The sequence below is a fragment of the Drosophila persimilis genome, unplaced genomic scaffold, assembly GCF_003286085.1.
Source record: "Drosophila persimilis strain 14011-0111.01,24,50 unplaced genomic scaffold, DperRS2 tig00000000-arrow-pilon, whole genome shotgun sequence".
In the NCBI taxonomy this organism is placed as follows: domain Eukaryota; kingdom Metazoa; phylum Arthropoda; class Insecta; order Diptera; family Drosophilidae; genus Drosophila; species Drosophila persimilis.
The window spans coordinates 19,645,104-19,668,386 of NW_020825288.1; positions in this window are offsets into that span (position 1 = coordinate 19,645,104).

The following is a 23,283-nucleotide window of genomic DNA, read 5'->3' on the forward strand; positions in this document are numbered from 1 at the left end:
GCCGCCTGCCGCCTGTTCCTGTTATTGCTTTCATTAGCCAACCTATTCTGTGGGAGTGTTCCAGCAACGTTAAACAACAACGATGGCACAGAATGTGGCTTGTTCCCCATGTTTTATTGCCACTCCCACACTCACAGCCACTCAAATACACTCAAACACACTCGCACACAACAAAGCAATCAAAATTACAGCAACTATCGTTTGCCACAATAGCAAACAACAATTTTTAGCTTGTTTGCAACTCAAACTTTTATTTTGTATTCCCCCACTTTTTTTTATTTTTTACTAGTATTTTAGTTTCTCTCTCTTTTTTTGTTGTATTGTGAAAAGTTTTTGCCCTGATAAATCAACAACCGAAAGGAGTCGGATTCGAGTCGTGCGAGAATTGACTTTGATATACCCTGGAATCGATTCCACGTCAATATAGCTACATATATCCTGTTATTCTCTATATAGTTTTTCCTATGCCATTAAATGTGTTAACTCCCACACAATGAATAAGTTAACAAAACCTTTTCTATGGCAAAGCTCCAGCCAGTGGAGGGCAAAGTTGAGGCCAACACCTGACTGCCTGACTTTTCGACTTTCAACTAGCTTTTGGCTGACCCGGGCTACAGCTACCTACCTACAATGCCACCCACACTTTCAGCTTCACTTCCTGATTGCAAGAAAACTCAATTAAAATTTAAATTTTCGAACGTAAATGACAAAAGTTTCTCAACTATAAATAATCGGCACTCGCTCCACTTGGCCCTGCTCCTGGTTTTTTGGCTTGCCACTTCAAAATCTGACAAAGCCGCGACCAGAGTCAGGCAGCGTCAGAGAACCCTCTCTATCAGATAAATAGAGACCTCCCCCCACTGTAAAGTGCGTGCGTGGCTGCGTGATCGAAAGTTTTTGTCTATGGCTCGTACAATTTATCCAACTTTTATGGCAACCGCAGCAGCGGCAGCGGCAGCGGTAGCAGCAACAACGAACGCTTCTTCCTGCTTTGGACGAGAAATTAATTGCAAAACTGTTTGGTGTCTCTATATAACCCATCTATGTATATACATAGATACCACTGAAAGTAGATATGTAGGTATGTGGGCGATTCTAGTTCTGTGGGTCGTGGCAGGCCAATCACAGTGGCTGTCTGTCTGGTAGCCACTTGAAGAGCATAAAACTGATTGCGAAAATCTGTGCCGCTCAACCCTCTCCCACTCTGTGTCTGCAGGGGGAAAACAAAAAATTGGGTGGCACCTCCGCCACTGCCCCTGGGATAGCCTGCCTACTCCTTTGTTCATCAATTCGGGGGGGGCTGCTGCTGCGCTTGTCGGGCCCATTGTTGACACGTTTAAGTGCCGTTTGCTTTTATCAGCACTGTCCACATCGACAAGCGACAACCGACAACCGACAGCCAACAACAGACAACAGACAAGCCGACATCAGACCGATGACTGAGAGGACTGACGGCGACGACGGCGACCTGCATATAACATTTTTATAACATTTTTAATTGTTTTTGTCGACTGTGAATTCCGTGGAAAACGCTGGAAATCGTGCAAGTCCCGACGACCCATCAATTTAATGGCGTTTTCGCGAGGGCCCCCCAACACAAACAACAAAAAAAGGGAACAAGGGAAAGAAAATCAAAGCCAGAGGCGAGAACATTCATTGCGAGCTGTCGGTTAGCAAGCAGGTCCCGGTCCCAGTCTCGGTCCCTGGGTTTGGGTGTTTGCTTCGGTCAGGTCAATTAATGGAGATACCCGTTTTATGACGAGCAGTGACAAGTCGTGTTGAAAATGGAGGCGCATTACACGCCCATTGGTGGCGTGTTTATGGCCCCGTAAAATTGCTGCTCGACATAAAAATGTTGCATAGTTTCTCGAACGCTAAGCGGATGCCATTAATTGCGCATTAGTTTTGTGTGTGTGCGAAATCAAAGTGAAATTTGTGTGCGCTCTGTCACAGCCAACAAGGCGTATGCGCAATCTAATTTGCCAGAGATCTGAGTGCCTGCCACTTGAGCTGCTGATGACTTGGTGGTTTGTACTTGAATTGGTGGTTTGGTTGGATATCTTGAATCTCTAACTGCGTATGTGATTGCGATTTAAGTTTGCCAGCCACCCAGCTCCACCCAGTCTCCTCTCCAGACGGCAGCCCATCCCAAATAAAGCTGCAAATAATAATCGTATAACATTATGATTATAATATTTTTGAGCAGCATCAGCAGTGGCAGTGGCAGCCACGCCCAGCAGCTTAGCCACACGTAAACGCCCACTCAGTTCCACTAGAGAAAGCGAAGGACAACTTGAACGAGAGAGAGAGAGAGAGAGAGAGAGAGAGTTATCTGGACGAGTGCGAGTGACGTAGAGTCATCAGGCTTCTGACTTAACAACTTTCCACGGACAAGTTTCAATGTCCTGCCGCTTTGTGTACGGGCCGCGAAGGCGCTTTACTATGAATATTTTGTCAAGTTTTTGCCTTTGGAGCGGACCGGCTCATTGTCGGTTGTCATCATCAGCATTTCTCCTCTTCCTGCGGGCCAGCCACTTTTCTTGACTTCGGGAGTGCGATTTGCCAAAGTCAGTGGAAAACATGCAAAATAAATTAACTGTTACAAATGTGGGCGTGGGGTGGGTGGGCGTGGCTAATCGGGCAACTGCACAAAGACGTAAGCCTGATGTTTTTATGACTGAAAATCAGCCAGGAAGCAGCTTTAACAGAGACCTTCTACTAACCATTTGATATCCCTGTTTAAGTTCGTTTGTCACACTTGCTTCATTATCATTATCATCGCTGGGAATGGAAACACCCGAGAACTGTTTAGTTTGCTTCTGCACAAATCCAACAACTTCTTGGTAAATGTTTTGCCAACTTCTTGCAGGACTCAATTTACCCAGCAATCGCCATTCCACTCTCGGCTTTTGTCTTCTCTCCATGGTCTTTGTCGCAGTCTCTCTGTCGCTGCCGCTTGGCATTTCCTGCTTCCGGTCTGTTGTTAGCAGCGCCACGTAGTCGTCTTTATGACTGACCCCCTCCCACTCCCCCATTCAGCAGGAGTGTCCCCCAGCAGCAGCATTCCCCACTTTATTATATTATCTTATGCCGTTTGCCTTTTGCCGTTTGCTCTTGAAATATTTGCGCTTCATTAACATAAAAAATTTATACAAATTGACAAAAATCCAAGTAAATGCATAAATCCCTCCCAGATCTCAAAGTTTTAATTGCGCGTCTTGGATTTTATGGATGTCAATATATGCGCAGAAATCTCTTTGCAAATTCATTGTCATCCTCATCAATATGGCGGGGCACGGGCACGGGCACGGCGGCTGAGACATTATTGCGGCCACTCACTTTTATTGTTATTTTGTCAGCGCATTTTGGGGGTGACAGATAGATGGTTTCGAGGCAGGAGTTGGAATTGAGTTGTTGGGGTAGGTACAAACTTGATTGAATGCCATTTGTTTGGCAGGTGGTGCTGCTGCTCCACTTCCTGTTACCGCTCCTATTCCTGCACGCCTCATCTCTGCCGCGCTACTGTCACCGGTGTGATTTATGTTCGTGCGCTTCTTGACGTCAATTCGGCTTATGAAATAGTCTGTAAATTGGCCCGACATTGATTTCGTCGTCTTCGCTCGCTGTGCGCCATCCATCCATTAGTCATCAGCGTATTGATTGACATATGATAACCACCAGCCGTGGTGGCATTCGCACAAAGCTTTTAGCCTTGCAACAAGCACAAGAACACCCAAAAACAAAAAAACCCCTTCCCCCGCATGAACCACAAAATATGCTCCAAATTGCATTCAAGCGTTGACACCCATTAGTCGACAGCAGCAGTAGGATGGGCGGTGTGGTGTGGTGTGGGGCGGTAAAGGAACAAAGAGAAAAACTGAAGCGAAGCCCAACAAACGGAAAATGGAAATGTATAAGGGAGTGAGGCATGGGCATGGTAGGAGGTAGAGGGAGATCCAGCAGGGCCTGCACTTGGCATCAATTTTTATATTTTAAGCCACAGGCTGCCTAACACTTGAGTCGTGAGAACAATGCAATGCCCATGCAGAAGCATCTGAATGCGAGATTGCAGAATGCACAAGGGAGAATGCACAGAAGGCACATGAAGGCGAAATGCGAGAAATCCCCCGAAAAACGTAAAATGCAAAACGAAAGCAGCAGCAGCAGCAGCAGCTCGAGATATCTACCAGTTTGATGTAGTTCTGGGCTAAAAATCCCAAAGACAAAGTCTCTCTCGCTCAACTGCAGGGCGGGCCTGGAAAAGTAACCGAATGAAAATCCGTGCGAAACGCTTTGGAAATTTTAGCAACCAGATTCCGCTCTCTCTCTTCTTCCTGCTGCAACTCCCTCTGCTGCTCCGGCAAGTGCTTGGCATCTGTGCCCCGCTGCTGGATGGGCTCTGGCATCGTCTCCTGCACTGCCTGCCATCGCTTTGTGGCCTTTTGCCTTTTGTGGGGATTTATTAACTAAGTGATCGGATTTGTAACTAATTTCGAGTGGCAAATCAAATCTTGGTCAAAGCTGAGTCACAGCTGGAATTGTTATTTAATATTCATTCAAATATCTTGGATTTATTTGGTTTATACAAAAATTTAGTTCAGATTAAGCTGCACTCAAGAAAAAAAAGACGTTGGAAAGGGAATGATATCTGTGAAATTAAGTGATTACAATAACGGAATATCCTTTTTAAATGGGGTCTATTCTATAATTAATTTACAACTATTTTCGAGCTGCCATTGCCATATCTAGTCTGGATTGAAGTGAGTATTTTTATTTGTTTCCAGTCAGCTTCCTCTTATGAAGCAAGTCTATCACCTGACCACCTTGCCACCTGACGGCAATCATTGAATAATTATTTGACAGAAAATAGAGAACACCCCCAACTTAAATGAGATAACTAAAGGATCCCCACCAAGAGTATCTAATTCTCGACTCGTTCGTATCGTTTCGCTCTTTGATTTTGTTTGCTTTGCGCCTGGGTGTCGGAGTGCGTGCTTTAGGCGTTTATGTCAAATGCAGAATTTCCGTTTCATACTTTCTGCACTTGCTGTTTATTGTTTGCCGTCGGTGTACGAGTACTGCGGCTCCGATGTAGCTACATATATAGCCATATAGCGCTAGCTATGTCTATATCTCTCTATATCTATATCTGTATTATATCTGTGTGTGTGTGTGTGTGTGTGTGTGCATTCTGCAATGCTTTGCCTGTGCGTTTGCATCTGTGGGCTGGGCTTGTAAGAGTATTTTATAACTTGTTGGCTTAACTTCCATAGAGTTTTGTCTGTTTTGTTTGGTTCCCAGCCCAGCCCAGCCCAGTCCCAGTCCCTCCAAAAGTGCCAAAGTGTTTGTGTCTGTGGTTGCGCTTAGTTTGGCAATTGTTTTCGAAAAATTCCTTAAGCTGCAAAATGTTTGTTATCAAACAATTTTTTTTGTGGCTTTTTCAGGGGTTGGTTGCTGGCTGCCTCCTGACACGGCTGTTGCCACTGCCAATGCCACAGCCAGTGCTGGCTCACTAATGAGAACGATCCCAGAAGGAGTTTCGCTCCTAATTAGTTAGATTTTAATAGGTGCAGTTTCGCAGCAGTTATCTCGAGTGCTCTGAAATAATTGAAACTACTGTGCTGCGAGAGACGAAATGATTTGCATAAGGGTGGGGCAGGAGCACTATCAGCCACAATTTATGAATTCTTTAGCCGTCCTGCATACGTGCACATATATCAGAAAATAATAGAAAATCCTTTCATACCCTTCTCTACCTGGCAAATACTGCTGTCTTCAGGCAGAGAATAGCAGAGCATTTCGATTATCAAGTTTTGGCCATATCAATATTTGGACAAGCGTTTGAAATTGATAATTGAAAAGTGTGCGGCCAACGATACGTATGAGTAATGTGCAGAGAGGATACCATTGTTTGAGATGCCACACTAGTTATGTTGGAGTGTGTGTGTGTCAAAGGATTTCCGTATCCCGTATCTGAAATGAAAATCAAATACCAAGTGGAAAGCGAATTGAGTGAGAGGATGGGTGGGGCGTAAGGCCAGGGCACAGGCAGAACGGAATTAATTTGTGTGCAAATATTTTAGTATATTTTTGGGTTTTTAAGAGGATCTCTTCTCTCCCTCTCTTTTTCTCTGAGTGTGTGCTGCTGGCAATTTCAATTTCTTTTCGAACGTAATGCTTCAACAATTCGCCACGCCAGAGGGCACTCACGTGCCCGGTCGGTCTGCTGATTAAGGTGGATTGCAGGCCAGCAACTTGCATTTTTTGTGCAACAGAAACGGCACAGGGTAGAGGCACAGGCAGAGGCAATGCAGCGTGTCCTTGCTGGCTTCCATGAGGTAAAACGTTAAATTGTATTAGCCTAAAACATTTCATTACCTCAGCCTCAGTCCAACTCAAGCAATCAGCCTGGAATAGCATTGGGAGATTTGGGAAAATCCAAGAGAGAAAGAGGTCCAGAAGCGGCTGGGAGAGGGAGGGCGGGAAGGCCCCTAGCATGCTTTTCAGTGTTACTTGCCCCTGGCGTGTGCAGCTAATAAAAATGAAAATATTATGCAACAAGTAACCAAAAGTATACAGCCCTCAATGGCTCCCAGGCAGACTGCACCGAGTGGCGCTTTCTTAGCTGACCCATCTCGTCCTCGTGCTGCTCCTTTTCTCACATCCATCCTTCCGCCCACTCATAATCCCGTGTAAAATTGTTTTCAAACTGCAGAGTGCATTTCGTGTAGCTGCCGCTGCTGCTGCAGGGCAGGCATTGGACTGCTTGTTCCTTCTTTTGTTGGTCAGGTCCTAAGAACACACACAGACACACCCCCAAACGAAACGGGGCAAAAAAGCAGACTCGAGTGTGTGTGCCAAAACATAGAAATAATTTCAATCATGGCACAGTAATTCCCCAGAACACTTTCCAGCACCTTCAACAGCCAAACGAGACCACAGCGCCAGCTCTAACATCAGTCCTCCGGGTCGTAGACTCTTAAAGATGTAGAAATGAATGCCGCAGCAGCAAGCACTTGGATTCTGGTCTCATTTAATTGCAAGAGTGCTGCTGCTGCAGCTTGTAGCTCAAGTAGCTGAACAGAAAGAAACTATACATACATATATAGAGTAGATTAAAGTAGCTATTCAGGTGCTGTACTTAAGAGGAAGGATTCAGCTAAAGAAAATGTGAATAGGTGGGCGAGAAAATGAATTGTTGCTGAATGAAGTCCAAGCAGCAGATAGCAATTCATGCATAGATTTAAATAAATAAGAACATTAAAGAATATCTTCAATTTATTGATAAAGCGAAAACATTTTACAAGAGTGTTCATATCCATTTTGGTTCCCCAATTAGGATAGTGTTTCAGAGATCTCTTTGTGCTGTTTGTGATTATATGTACATATATAGTTTACTCTACTCTACTGTTTGGGAAAGCCTTTCATGTACATGTAACGGGTGTAACGAGCATTTTTATTTTATTTAATAATTCCCTTGTTCAGGACTCCTCTCAGGACTCTTCTGTCTAGGAATCTGTGTTAGGCAATAACTAATTTGCTGTATTGAGTGCACACAAACTTATTTCCACTAAATAAATTTTAATTTGCTTGAAGAAGGCACAGGACTGTTCATGCATGCTTGAATTCCTATACAGCCACAAAAAAGGACCAAGTGAGCAGTGGATGGTTCGGGGACAGGGTAGAGGGTAGAGGATATGCCAACACTCGCTATTTATGAGTTAATCAACCATGAACTTTAAAGCCCTCGCTCTGAAATGCAAAAAGGACACCAAAGCCACGGCACAGCAACCGCACTCCAGACCCGATAATGAATTTGCATTTTCTACAGCTACTAGAGGCATTTTCCGGCTGTTGTGTCGGGCTCTGTTCATGCACATGACCACGGACCAACCGAACGACCGAACGACCGTCCGACCGTTCGACCGGCAAACAAAATAACACAGAACAAAGCAAAACAAATGAAAACCAATTAAAATTTAATGATTATGCAGTTCGCATAGAAGAGCAGCATTTTCCACACTTCAATGGTAACACCAAGGTTTTTGTTGATTGTAATGAATTTTTGCTCTATTGTACAAAACCTAGTATCTGTCTGTCTGGCCCTAAGCTTTATGTTGGATCCTGTCCGCTTCCAAGTTTTAATTGCAAGCTTAATTCCGCATGAAATACTCGTACCCCAAAACATAATTTAATTATCTGTCAATCTTTTAACCAATGATTAAAAATTGCTATCCACTTTCCCCACGTGGACGCGCCATTCGTCGTGGAGTACCACCTCTTGCATTGGCATATTGTGTACAGTGAATACCTCATAAAGCAAGAGGAAACGATTCAGAGACAAACAGGAAATCAAACGCAAACCACAGCTGAAAGGCAATACCGAGCCGCGGAAATACGAAATACCCAAGATGGAGCGACAACAACGGACACTGCCGGAGAAGAGCAGAGTGGATTGGAGAAGCGGAATGAAGAAGTATAAGAATAAGTAACAGTAGCTGTAGCTGGTGGCCACGGGTTGATGACAAGCAGATTACGTTTCCGTTGCCGTTGACAACCGAAACCGAAACCGGAAGCGAATGAGTAGCGTATAAATGTATTTATAATACAGAGTGAAAATATGTCCCCGAACCCAGTCCGCCAGTCCCCCAGTCCGAACTTTCAGACTTGAAAAGTATGCTACTTAAACCAACCCAGACGCACACACACATACACATACACAGACGCAGACGCAGACGCATACATGGACGCATGGTTGGAGGAAAAATTGCAAATTAGCAATTGCCTATGTGAAAGTGAAATGAACGGAAACGGAGGCCCCCAATGGCCGTAAAAGGGACAGCGAGCAGTGTAAACAGAGCATTTGTAGAGCCACTACAAAAAATAGAGCAAAGAGAAGAAAAAATGGATGGGATGAAGGCCAAGTGTAAATGCGGCCATCAATTAGGGGGCGGGGCAGATCGATGCTTGGCTGGATTTGCTATTTATATACATCAAAGTACGGGCCGGGCCTCACTCTCAGCGGTTCATTTGGCCCGAGGCGAGGCCCTCAAACGGGTATAGAGTATCTGATGTTCGCCTTAGCATAGGGTACCGCTCGATTGTCTATTTTTCCCTACTTACAGCCAATTTAAAGTGCAAGTTTAGAGTGGCCAGGCCAGGCCAGGCCAGGCCAGCCAGATCGGGCCTGTTGAGGTCTTCCCAGATACGAGTATGTGTGACCGGAAGTAGCGGCCAACAAGGCTTAGGGCCTAACCCAGGCCCAAGAACTCAAGTAGCTATTGACAGCACACCCTCGCACACATCTGTATGTGCGTGTGTGTACACGAAAGTACGAAAGTATGCATGTCACTGTGCACAGTGTGGTTGAGGGTAGGAAATGAGTTTCAAAGTGCTTAAAAGTGCCTGCTGCTGCCGTTTGGCTTTCAGTGCGCTGGCCCGGAGTGTCAGCGTTGCGCTACATTAGATTAAACAGCTTAAGAAGCCAACCAGGAATACCAGGACATAGCAAGCAGAACAGAGCACCAGCAACAGCAACAGCAACAGCAACCGAAATTCATGGTTTAAGCTGGCGACGTGGCGTATGAGCAATGGCGCCCTCTGACTTTGCTTTTCCCCTGACTCTGGGACTGGGATGCTGATGCGGTCTTCTTGTGCGATGTGACAGAAAAATTAGTGACCCTGAATTAAATTGTCATTATTTTCAACTCACTCGAAAAGATGCGCAAAATACACACACACAAACACAGATACTCCCTCGCATTCACACACGCATGAGTGTTAGTATTTTGAGGGCCTGCTGAAAAGCGGATTTAATATGAAAATTCCGCATTACGAGTTGTTTGTCGTTTCGCTTTGTGTACTCCACATACACATATGTATGCACAGGCAATCGCCTGCCTATGTGTGTGTGCTGGTATCTGTGTGAGTTTTGCGATTGAAATTCAATTACTTGTGTCCCTTTTTGCTGCCGCCCCAAAAGTGGAAAAAAAACCCATACTGAGAGGGCTGCAAAACTTTTTCGCCCACAAAAAAAGTCGCCATATTCAGGGCTCGATGTGTTCGTGCGTGTGTGTATCTGTGAGCTTTATATCTGCTAAATGTCATCTCGCCAGAGCTACAGCATAACTTTGAACAACTGTCAACGGGGGTCAGCGGGTGGCAACATGGAGAGATCCAGAGCAGCCAGCCATACGTACATGCCCTTTGAGGTTGGTTAACTGTCTCCTGCGTGGTCCGACGTTTACTGCGTGCCTCTGTGTGTATACACTTGTGTGCGACTGTAATCTAGGCAGAGGCTACCGAAAAATACACAAAAAAGGAAACTATCAGCCATCAAGCCATTCTCTTACAGAACGAAAACGAGAACACACCGAGAGACATTCGCAAACATGACACATGAAGTTATTGCCTCTCGTCTGGCAATCACATAAATCAAACTTTTGTCTTGCAGGTGGCAAGAGGTCGTCCTGTACCATTCCCGAGATGGGATCAGGCAGGGACAGCGGCAGGACCATGATAATGTCTGGAGCTGCTTATGAGTTTATTACGAAACACATAAATTGAGATTTCATTTATATTTCGTCTGTACATTTCAATAATTTGTGGGTTTGTGAAGAGTACCATTTTGACCTTCATTCAAATCAAATTACTCGTAAATTTAATAAAGTTAAATACGATTAACCAATCATTTAATGGAGAACACTTGTAATTAAATATGTATCTGCTTAACTGAGTTACGGAAAAATCAAAAAAATATAAAATATGATTTGTTGAAATGTAAATTAATCAAAGCCTTAGCAAAGCAGATTCAGAAGAGCGGTATACTTATGTATTTTATATCCCCAATGATTGATTATATGATGAGCAGCAATTTATAAAAAAGGTTTACAAATTATACAGCAGAAAATATTAAGAAAATGTTTCCTTTTTAAGTAATATTTTTTCTTACGTTTTTTCGGAGCTCCTAATGTCAACAGATAAGATGAAAAGTTAATATATATTAAGTGTGAATATTTAGATATTTTTTTAATTTTACATAGGTTTAGATTTCAGGGAGAACTAGCAACTAATAAGGTCTTCAAGTCTATCTGTTGTATAATTTAAGGTTGTATATTTAGATAAATTTAGTCGAATCTATTACGATATAAATTTTTGAAGAATAAAATGCCTTGCAGGCGACTAGTTTGTACATTTAGTTCATTTTATGCGATTTTCTGTTCGCTTTGACAATTATTACATACATATGTAGTGTACGAAGTTCAGCTATTTTTCTCTCAGTGTTCGCAATACTCCTACCACATTGGATTGTGTGATCGACACATGCGTTTCAATCATAAAACCGCCTTAGGTTGGAAGATGTTTTGCCCGGAGTGAGGAGCAAATAAAATTAATGATACGCAAATGCAAATGAAGGAAATAAATCCATAAAAGCATATTTAAAACATGTGGCCTTATCCTCTTCCCGGTCCAATACACATGTGCAAAATCATTTTTGTTTTATTTTTCAGCTCTTTTTGTGTGCTGGTTGTTGTACCTTTTACGTCAATTGGAATGCCATACATTTCAATGATTACGACGCGCAAATATTCAATCAACTGTTTGTCTGCTGGGTCTAGACCCGCCTCCACCTTTGCTTCCTGGGACCTCTCCTCTCCGTTTATTTATGGGCCTGTTTCTGGGGTCCGTCCGCCGGCCTGATTGTTCGATGTGCCTCAGAGCAACAGCAGGCAGGCAGTAGACAATCGAACGATTTCAGCATTTTTTCCACGTTTATTATTTTAAATAATCGATTCTGTGTCCACATACATTCGCATATACGAATATTTTGAGAGAGAAGGGAGAGTAAGGCGGCGAAGGGGCATATATTTTATGGCCGCAAGCTAAGGACACTCATTATGCGGCTCGGCCAGTAATAATAACGTGAATAAGAAACAAGAGCGGTTTGCCAGCCGTGGCAAGCCGATATGGCAATACGCTTTCAATAAAAAGTTACTCATAGGACTAGCCATAGAAATATAGATGGTGACAGGGTGAATCTATTGGGAAGAGTGCTCAGATCTAGAGCAATTTGTTTGTGGCCACTAAATTGGCCAACAACACTCCCTGTCGCTGTGTGTGTGTGTGTCTGTGTGTGAGGCGTCACAGCTGCGGTTCATAAATAAAAATAAATACATCGCTTGATTTATATGGCCCTAATGAGCTCAGCGCCCAGTTCAACCGACTTTGAACCGAAAAACGCCCAAAAGGAAAACCACCAAAATAAATAAATAAAATCCGCCAGCACATCATGTAAATGCTGTGCAAATAAAAAGATACTTTCGGTTGGCGAATGGTGAGTGGCGGGGCAGCGGCAGGGCCAGGCAGGGCATAAAAGATGGCTATGCAGTTGCCGAAGAGCCGCAGTGTTCCCTACTTTTCAGCTGCTTAGCCGCCAGGCAGAGGCCGCTTATTTGATACGTGCGACACACACACACACACACACACACACTCACGCCACCACCCCCCATCTACACGTAGTAGTAGTAGGCTGTCAGGCAGTGAGTCCTCTCTATTCAACCAATTTGGTTCAGCGTGCTCTACGTTTGATTTGCTTTCAGTGCGTGCCCATCATCATCAGCATTAGGCATGATTGTTGTTGTTATTAGACAAATATATATAAAGAAAGAGATAGCTGTCAATGAAGCGAGGAAGAGAGAAAGAGAGATGAAGTAGAACAACTGTTTCTAGCATAATGACGCTAATTTTGTATGGTCCGGTAACGTAGCCGTTAACATTACCATCTCTACTGTCCGGCATTCATCCCGAAATGAAACGAAATAACTTGTAACGTGCAACCACGATGTAGGCGAGATGGTCCTCTCAGCTTGAAGCGGCACGCTGTCAATTTTCCGGCTACTGGCTCGTCGGCCACGAGTGTGGTGTTCTTGTTTATTTGCTCCTAAGCTGAGGCCTACCCTATTATTACTTTACATTTAATGCGTGTCCATAAGCCATATGAAACCGGACGGAAAGCACAACACCTAAAACGAACGACAATAACTGCACTGGTGAACGGACAACGAAACGAATTCCTCAGCTGTTCATGAGGAGTGATGTTCGCCCACCCTACCTTGGTCTTGCTGTGCCCGATACCACATAATTTGTTACAAGACCCCTTATATTATGCGAGACCTACAGGGGCTTGCTGCAGGAGATCAAACACTATTGCTTCTACTCAGACATTATAAACGTTTATTTATTTCCTATGACTAAAATTAGTGATCCCCAGTAATTTAATGTACTCATTAGCTTCTCCCTTCCCCGAGTATTGGCTACGACTTAATTTTAAATAATTTGAGTAAAGTACTGTAAATAAATAAGAAGCTTAGGTGAGATATGAGAGAGAACAGATGATTTGAATAGGAGTGAAAAGAAAAGAAATGTAAGAAAATTTTATGTGAGCATTTGCTGGGCATAGCGATCCACCAAAAGAGAAGGTGTAATGTACGAGAGGCGTAGGGAAAAGAATCAAGAGGTGAACTTTCTGATGCCCTCTCTTTTCAACCCACTAATTGGGTGCGCTCCCGTGGCGAACTTTCATATTTTTATATATTTTTCGAACTTTCATATACATATCTTATTTATTCAATTAAACGACTTACAGGAACCTCCATCGACGAAGCGCTTCCGATTTGGGCCCCTGAAAAGTTTAAAAAAAAAGAAGAACACACACAATTCGCACACACAAAAAAATGAGATGACGACCGAGTGGCTCAGGCAGATCGAGTTAATTTTAACGGTGATTGTCTGTCTCTTTTCTTCCCGTCCCTCACGCCGCCTTACATTCCTCTGCGCTCAGTCTTGCATTCCTATGTGCAGATCAGCGGCGCTTATCGGGCACCGGTATGTGGGGGCTCGCCCGCAGCGCAAAGTTAGGTGGAGAGAGATAGAAAGGGATAGAGAGCTAAAGAAGCCTAAATGAGAGGGAGAATAAAATCACTCGGGTATTAATGCTTAGAGCATCTGACTACGATCCGTTATTTGTTTCTTATATTTGATTTTTTTTTTTTTTGTTATTGTTATTTTGAACTGGGCGAGAAATTGTGAGAAATTTGCTAGTTCGATCTGCCACTATTTGCCGCCACTGCAGAACACTTTTTTTTTCTTTGCCTCCTCCCCTGCGCACGGGGTATGGACGCATACGCGGAGCGATGAACAAGCCGACGCGGCTGCCGTCTGCCGGGCACTAGTTGGCCTCTCCTCTCTGGCTCGCCGAACTGCTCCAAGGCGACGACCCAAAGCTCCGGCGAATTTCTACGAATTTCAGCTGGTAGTCGTGGAAGACGAGCCTCCTCCAATTTAAAACCTATGGAAATTTGCACCCACAAATACACTTTACAATATACACTTTCTCTAGTCTGTCTTTTTCTCCTCAACTTACCCAAACGGGTGACCCGTCGAAAGGGTGTATCGAAGAGGTTTCACTAATCACCGCCTCACTGCCTGGGCTACTTTTCACTAGTTATTGTATTTAGATGGTTTTTTCTCTTTTTTCTTTCTTTGAACATTCAAATACGGCTGCCACTATAGAGGTGAACACTTGGTGAACAAAATCCAATGCTGTCGACCAGGCTTGGAATCCCGCAATGGCGTCCAATGCCATCTATTTATAGCCTTTTATCTTGTCCGACTTCGACTTCGAACTCGCTCTCCTTTCGACGAGGAAGTCTGACCTGGCTCTGACCCACTCTTTGATCCCAGGCCCTCTTTGCCGACTGTTAAAGAGAGGAGTTTGTCTTGCCTCTCGTTAGACGGTGCCTAATTTTCGGCGGACCCCAAAAACCCTAGGCCTCCTCACAGCAGCTACAAGCCTCACCGTACAACTCCCCCCTGCCAAGATCAGACTTGGGGTGCAGAAGGCTCACAAGGATGAACCGCTTGTAGCTGTTATTGGCGGATATCTTTCCCGTGGTATTTCCCAATGATTCGGCCCTGCAAATCTTCCAACTCATAAAGCGAATTTCCTAGCTTTCTCCGAACTCTAGCCTTCACGAAAGCGTGCCCAAGCTTAGCGTTGTATCCAGCTTGGAAGTTGCTTTGTTTAAAATTCCTTCTATAAACTTCCTGCCCAACCTGGTATACTATCTCTCTTGATCTTAGATTATACTGCTTTTCATTGCGTGCATTTTGCTTATCCATTACTTCACGTGCTTTCTTCCTGACCAACTCCAAGGAATCCTCTTTTGTAAAAGCTGCCGCCCTGTCTTCCAACATCTCTAGTGATCTCAGCAAAGAGTAAGTGCCACCAGAAGTGATCATCTGCTGACCAAACACCATGTAGTATGGCGTAGCGCCTACTCCCGAGTGGATGGACGATCTCAGCGCGCAACAAATGCTGCTTAAATTCTCGTCCCAATCTTTTTGATCCGGACGCACATACAGTCAGCACAACATTTATTCGGACACTCGTCTATGTCAACTTTCTTTATAAATAACTTGAAAAGTATTTAAGTTTGACAAAAAAATTTTATTTCATTATGAACATGGATATTATTACTACTAATTTCAAAACTAAAAACAAAAAAAAACTTCTTTGGCGTATCAAAAAAAATTAAAAGTATCAAAAAAGCCACTTTTTTACGCACAACAATTATTCGGACACTTTTTATTTTGTACGAAAAAAACTTATTGTCCCCAATTTTTTCTGATTTCAATATTTGGTGGGGCCGCCCTTAGCTTCAATAACAGCTTTTAGACGTCGGGGCATACTTTTTACCAAATGATTGGTTTCATTTGGATCAATTTTCTCCAATTTCGTCATCAGACCCGTTTTAAGGATTTCCTTGGAGGAAATTTTATGTTTCCTAATTTTTTTTTCTAGCAAATCCCAAACATGCTCTATGGCGTTCAGATCTGGTGACTACGGCGGCGTTTTTAACTGCTTGCACTGATACAACAGCCATTCTTGGACCAAAAACGAGGTATTTTTGGGGTCATTGTCTTGTTGAAACAAGAAATGCATCGCTTTAAGACCCAATTTTTCGACACTCGCCATTGAATTGTCAGTCAAAATTTTCTTGTAGATGTGTTTGTCCATCTTGGTCTCAATAAACACCATTTGCCCAGGTCCAGCTGCTGCTATACACCCCCAAACCATTACATTTCCACCGCCATGCTTCACTTAATTTCCGATGTGAACAAAAAAAAAAGATTGGAGTTCGCAAAACTTCACTTAAATAAGCCAGATTCTTTTTTGGAGAGTGTTATATTTAATGAGGAGTCTAAATATAATATATTCGGACATGATGGACCATCCAAAGTATGGAGAAAGGATAATCAAGCCATGAAAGAGAAAGACCTCATCCCAACAGTGAAGCATGGCGGTGGAAATGTAATGGTTTGGGGGTGTATAGCAGCAGCTGGACCTGGGCAAATGGTGTTTATTGAGACCAAGATGGACAAACACATCTACAAGAAAATTTTGACTGACAATTCAATGGCGAGTGTCGAAAAATTGGGTCTTAAAGCGATGCATTTCTTGTTTCAACAAGACAATGACCCCAAAAATACCTCGTTTTTGGTCCAAGAATGGCTGTTGTATCAGTGCAAGCAGTTAAAAACGCCGCCGTAGTCACCAGATCTGAACGCCATAGAGCATGTTTGGGATTTGCTAGAAAAAAAAATTAGGAAACATAAAATTTCCTCCAAGGAAATCCTTAAAACGGGTCTGATGACGAAATTGGAGAAAATTGATCCAAATGAAACCAATCATTTGGTAAAAAGTATGCCCCGACGTCTAAAAGCTGTTATTGAAGCTAAGGGCGGCCCCACCAAATATTGAAATCAGAAAAAATTGGGGACAATAAGTTTTTTTCGTACAAAATAAAAAGTGTCCGAATAATTGTTGTGCGTAAAAAAGTGGCTTTTTTGATACTTTTAATTTTTTTTGATACGCCAAAGAAGTTTTTTTTTGTTTTTAGTTTTGAAATTAGTAGTAATAATATCCATGTTCATAATGAAATAAAATTTTTTTGTCAAACTTAAATACTTTTCAAGTTATTTATAAAGAAAGTTGGCATAGACGAGTGTCCGAATAAATGTTGTGCTGACTGTACGCTCTGATGGCGGCAATCACTGAGCGATTGACTCTCTCGGAGGCATTTGCCTGTGGCGCGTGTACCGCTGTCAAGGTATGTGAGATACGGTGGCTTTTTAAAAGGCTTTGGAATTTTTCAGCCCTGAATTGGGATCCATTGTCGGACACTATGGTTTCGGGCACCCCGAAAGTATGAAAGAGATCCTCCCGCAAGTATTTGATAATTACATCAGCTGTCAGCTTCTTAACGGCTTTGAGGAAAACAAATTTAGAATAATGGTCTAACACGATAAAAATAGCGACGTGACCACTTCGTGACCTAGGATATGGACCAAGAAAATCAATGTATAGTCGCTGAAAGAATCTTTGTGATTCGGCCGGCTTTCCCATGGGTGGCCGCAAGGTAAAGTTTGGCGCCTTTGTGGTCTTACACTCACTGCAATTATTCACATAAGCTTTGACGTCGTTAACCAATCCTGGCCAAAAGTAGTACCTACGGACGCGCTCCAAGGTCTTGTGAATACCCCCATGCGAGGCTAACGGATCATCATGTGACTGTTTTAAGATCTCGCCGATCAATTCCTTAGGCACCCATAATTTCCAAGCAAACGAGTCATGAAGAAGGTCGCCATTCGCATGCTCAGCTCTCCGGTAAACTAAGTTGTCGACCACTTTTACGTCTGGCAATCGTTCCTGGTTGCTCTTTACCCGCTCCACCAATTCAAGATACCCTACCGCTCTGAAGTGAGGAGAATCTAGATCCACCAGGAGCCCATTACTCTTGTCTATTGCTGCGATCTCATCCTGGTGAACCCTTGACAATGCATCTGGGACTATGTTCTGGGTTCCCTTTCGGTGCTCGATGCTAAATCGGAAACCTTGCAATTTTAGTGCCCATCGAGCTAACCTCGAGTGCAGATCATTTTGGGACATCAACCACTTCAGTGAGGCATGATCCGTTATCACGGTGAATTGATGACCTTCGACATAAGCTCTGAACTTTTTAATGCACACTAAGGCCGCCAGGCACTCTAGCTCGGTCACCGTATAATTGCGCTGGGCTTTATTCAGCTTTTTAGACACGAAAGCTATCGGCATCTCATCCCCTTCTTCCGTCTTTTGGACTAGTACACCCCCTACTCCCGTATTGCTCGCGTCGCAATGTATATAGAAGGGCTTTCCAAAGTCAGGACTTCTTAAAACTGGCGCCTTGCACAGCGTTTCTTTCAATTTTTCAAAGGCCTCTATTCCATCCTGGGACATGACGAATTTTTTTTTCTGTTTTAGCAAGTCTGTTAGAGGGGCGGATAGTGAAGCAAAATCATGTATAAATTTCCTATACCACCCGGCCATTCCAAGGAAGCTCCTTAGGGCTCGGAGAGTTCTTGGGAGCGGAAACTTAGTAATGGCGGAAATCTTTTCCGGGTCTGTTTTAATGCCGCCTTCGCCAATTACGTGACCTAGATATTTTACGGATCTCCTACAGAATCTGCTCTTCTCTATATTTATGGTCAGCCCTGCGTGACGGATGTGTTCTGCCACCGAACGCAGTACCTCAAGATGCGAGGGAAATGTGTCTGAAATGACCAGCAGGTCATCTAAGTAGACAAAAACTTGATTTCGGAGAGCGGCGGGTATTACCTTATCCATGAGTCTGGACATGGTTTGTGAGGCGTTGCATAAACCAAACGGCATGACCTTGTATTGGTACAACGGCCTCCCTGGTATGGTGAACGCAGTCTTGTCTCTCGACGCCACCTCCAAAGGTATTTGCCAAAATGCATCTTTCAAGTCCAGGCTAGTTACATATTCTGCCTTGGGCAATCTACTCAAGATGCCATCAATCTGGGGCAACGGGTACGCATCTTTTTCTGTCACCGCGTTTACTTTTCGACTGTCTAGACAAAGACGAGCTTTCCCAGGCTTTTGGACCAGTACCACCGGAGAAGACCAAGCGCTTCCTGACTCCTCAATCACCCCTAATCTCAGCATCCTATCAACTTCCCCGTACAGCAATTTCTCAACAGCCGGTGAGACTGAGAAATGTCTCTGCTTTACGGGCTTCGCATTCCCCACATCGATGGTATGACAAAGCATATCTGTCCTTCCCAGACCCGACACAGCGAAGGATGGAAATAGGGAAATCACCTGGTTCAACGCCGCCTCCTGAGCAGACGTAAGTGTATGAACATCAGAACTCTCGCAAATTTCGGAAATCTTCCATTCGGACGGTAATAATTCAAAAAGGGACCAAAAATCAATACCTAAATATAAATCTTGACTTAAATTAGGAATTATGAATAGCTCTATGTTTTTAGACTCCCCACGGTACTCTATCTTAGTTGTTAACTTTCCTACTATTTGATGCTTCTTTCCATCAGCCGTAAAAGCATTGGACGACACCAATTTAAATGGTTTCTTACTGCATACTACCTCCTTTGCCAATTGACCACCCACGCAACTCATTCCGGCGCCGGTATCTAGCAATCCTACTACGGTTCTATCCAGTAACTTGACTTCGGCATAAGGCCTCTTATCTCCCTCCTTTTTCCTTATCTCATTAATACATTTGAGAGATTTAAAATGGGCCTTGATCCTACGTGCATTTCTAGTTAGTCTCCTTGACTTAACAATTTCCACTGGAGGTTCTAACTTCTTACCCTCTATCAACTTCATATGCCATCCCACTATCGGTGGTTCCGCCTCCCCAAAATCCCGAGAAGGCTCTCCTTGCGTTTCGCCACTTGCTACATCTAGTCCTGTTTCGCCGACCCCCTCTGCGGAACACTGGTCAGCCGACGAGACTCTGCCGTGTTCTCCTTGGTGTTTTTTTGACATTTTTTGCAAGATGGCTTATACGTGTTTGGCGCTCCGCAGCCAAAGCAGAATATTTTCCGTTTAGCTACGCAGTCGTGGTAACGGTGCCCTTCTTTTCGACAATTCCAACACACCAAGGATAAAGCTGCTATCTCCTCCCCAAACTCCGATTCCGAGAATTCTTCCGCATCCTCTCCCAAGGCTTCGTCCACTAGCTCCGAGATTTGCTTTCGAAATGGAGCAGGTTTTTGATAGCCATGAGTCCGACGCACCTCTTCCATAAAACATTCTCGCCTCCGACATATATCCCGTAGTGCTTCTATTGAGTCTATTTTTTGATTCAGGATTTCATGTTGTATTTCCGGCCGCAAGTTTCGGCGAACGATCTCGACCAAAGTTTTATGAGAAAGAGGCTGCTCTAACCTGTCAGTGAGCTTTTGGATTGCGTCAAAAAATACCTCGAAAGTCTCTTTTTCTCTTTGTTTCCTATCGCGAATCATCTGTCTAATGTCTACGTCCGTCCGGGAATCTCTGAACTGCTTCCTCAACGCTTCACACAGATCCATCCACCGCACTGAGCCAGCTGTCTTGTGATACCTCCAATAAAAATCAGATGCTTTCCCTTCAAATAGAGTGTTTGCATTGCTGCACAACAGCATAAAGTTCCCTTCCAACGTTTGATGGGTAAGGGCCTCTACTCGGTATATAAATGAATCCACGCTTATGGAGTCTGAGGCTCCCGAAAAGCGAAGCTTCCAATTATTCATTATATGACCCACCTTGTCAGGTCTCTGAGCTAAATCAGATGCTGCTGATCTAGAGAGCGAAGTCCGGAGTGGAGGTGTGTAAACTGCGCCCTGGTTCCCCTCGGGAATTTCTAGCAATTGGTCCAAAGAAGCGTTCATATTCAGGCTCCCTACTGACGGCTGCGGAATTTGCGCATGAGAAGCTAAACGAGCTTCAACAGTGGTACTTATCATTTGAGACATCTTCTCCGTCAGGTGGATAAGTAATTCATTCTGCATACCCCTAATAGCCGCCGTGATCTCCCTAGACACTTGATTTGAATTAGCCGCTTGATTTGAGGTAGACGCTTGACTTGAAGTAGACGCTTGACCCTCCGACCCCGCTTGGGATTGCTTACTGCCTCCCGCGAGAACTGACTTTGTCTGCTGTCTAGTCTTGCCAGGCACCAGAGGAGGCTGACCAGCCGTTGGGGCACTACAAACCGCATTGCAAACTGGACAGGTTGTTTGGGTCTTAAGGTATGTTCGCATGCATGTTTTATGGAATTCATGCTGACAAGGAGTTCTATAAACATCTTCGGGGGCCATTGTGACTTTGCACAGCCTGCAACAGAATGCTGAGGCGCTTGCCCCTTCATCATCAGACCGATCCAAGCCCATCTTTCTTCTTATAGGTATTTACTAAAAAAACTATCTGCTTAACTCGTAAAGGTATGTTTTCTTATATATATGTAATAAGGAAATTTAAAAGTGAAATGAAATTTGAATATTAATTAAACAGAAAAAACTTTCAACTCAGCAGTTTCAAATAAAAAAATAATACAAAAAAAATTCTAATGGTTTGATCTCCCAGCTAGCCTGGCTCCCTGCAGAGCCTCTCTTAATTGTCCGAATTATTTCACCAAGTACAGCTAAAGAGGAAAATACTTTCTGGCAAGTTAGAACACCTAGGCCGTGGGCAGTGGTAATTCTAAATTCTGCGCACCTGCGTCCAACAGCGCTTATAGAAGCAGTGATCCAAACTGCCAAACAAAGATAAGACAAAGCAAACTGAGGCACTTAATGAAATGATCCGTGGTCAGGAGTGCACTTAAGCTAAATGCATCACCAGTGAATCCAAGACGGTTCAGTTTTCCCTTGGTCCCTCAGGCATAAAGTTGAGTAGCACTTACAGCGCAGACTGAAATGACATGGACAACAGATAGCTTCTTAAAGCTATTCTAGTAGTATTCCTATTAATCACGACAATCAGGCTATTTGTACAGAAATAAGTCAAACTCACTCAGAACCCTTAGAATCGTGGCCCGGAAACATACCCTGGGGCTTAGTTTTCTATCGGTGTTCCAAAGATCCGTAAGAGAACTGAATGAAAGCGGAAATGATTTGCGTTTCTTTGTCTTCAATAAAGACATCGAACAGTCGATGGAAGGAAAATTTTAAAAGTGAAGGTTTGTTTTAGGTCATTGTTCGTGAACCACACCCCTAAGTACAAATTGTAATAATTCCCACCTAACAGTGATGCCCCACGTTGGGCGCCAAAAATAATAATAAATGTAACGTGCAACCACGATGTAGGCGAGATGGTCCTCTCAGCTTGAAGCGGCACGCTGTCAATTTTCCGGCTACTGGCTCGTCGGCCACGAGTGTGGTGTTCTTGTTTATTTGCTCCTAAGCTGAGGCCTACCCTATTATTACTTTACATTTAATGCGTGTCCATAAGCCATATGAAACCGGACGGAAAGCACAACACCTAAAACGAACGACAATAACTGCACTGGTGAACGGACAACGAAACGAATTCCTCAGCTGTTCATGAGGAGTGATGTTCGCCCACCCTACCTTGGTCTTGCTGTGCCCGATACCACATAATTTGTTACAAGACCCCTTATATTATGCGAGACCTACAGGGGCTTGCTGCAGGAGATCAAACACTATTGCTTCTACTCAGACATTATAAACGTTTATTTATTTCCTATGACTAAAATTAGTGATCCCCAGTAATTTAATGTACTCATTAGCTTCTCCCTTCCCCGAGTATTGGCTACGACTTAATTTTAAATAATTTGAGTAAAGTACTGTAAATAAATAAGAAGCTTAGGTGAGATATGAGAGAGAACAGATGATTTGAATAGGAGTGAAAAGAAAAGAAATGTAAGAAAATTTTATGTGAGCATTTGCTGGGCATAGCGATCCACCAAAAGAGAAGGTGTAATGTACGAGAGGCGTAGGGAAAAGAATCAAGAGGTGAACTTTCTGATGCCCTCTCTTTTCAACCCACTAATTGGGTGCGCTCCCGTGGCGAACTTTCATATTTTTATATATTTTTCGAACTTTCATATACATATCTTATTTATTCAATTAAACGACTTACAGGAACCTCCATCGACGAAGCGCTTCCGATTTGGGCCCCTGAAAAGTTTAAAAAAAAAGAAGAACACACACAATTCGCACACACAAAAAAATGAGATGACGACCGAGTGGCTCAGGCAGATCGAGTTAATTTTAACGGTGATTGTCTGTCTCTTTTCTTCCCGTCCCTCACGCCGCCTTACATTCCTCTGCGCTCAGTCTTGCATTCCTATGTGCAGATCAGCGGCGCTTATCGGGCACCGGTATGTGGGGGCTCGCCCGCAGCGCAAAGTT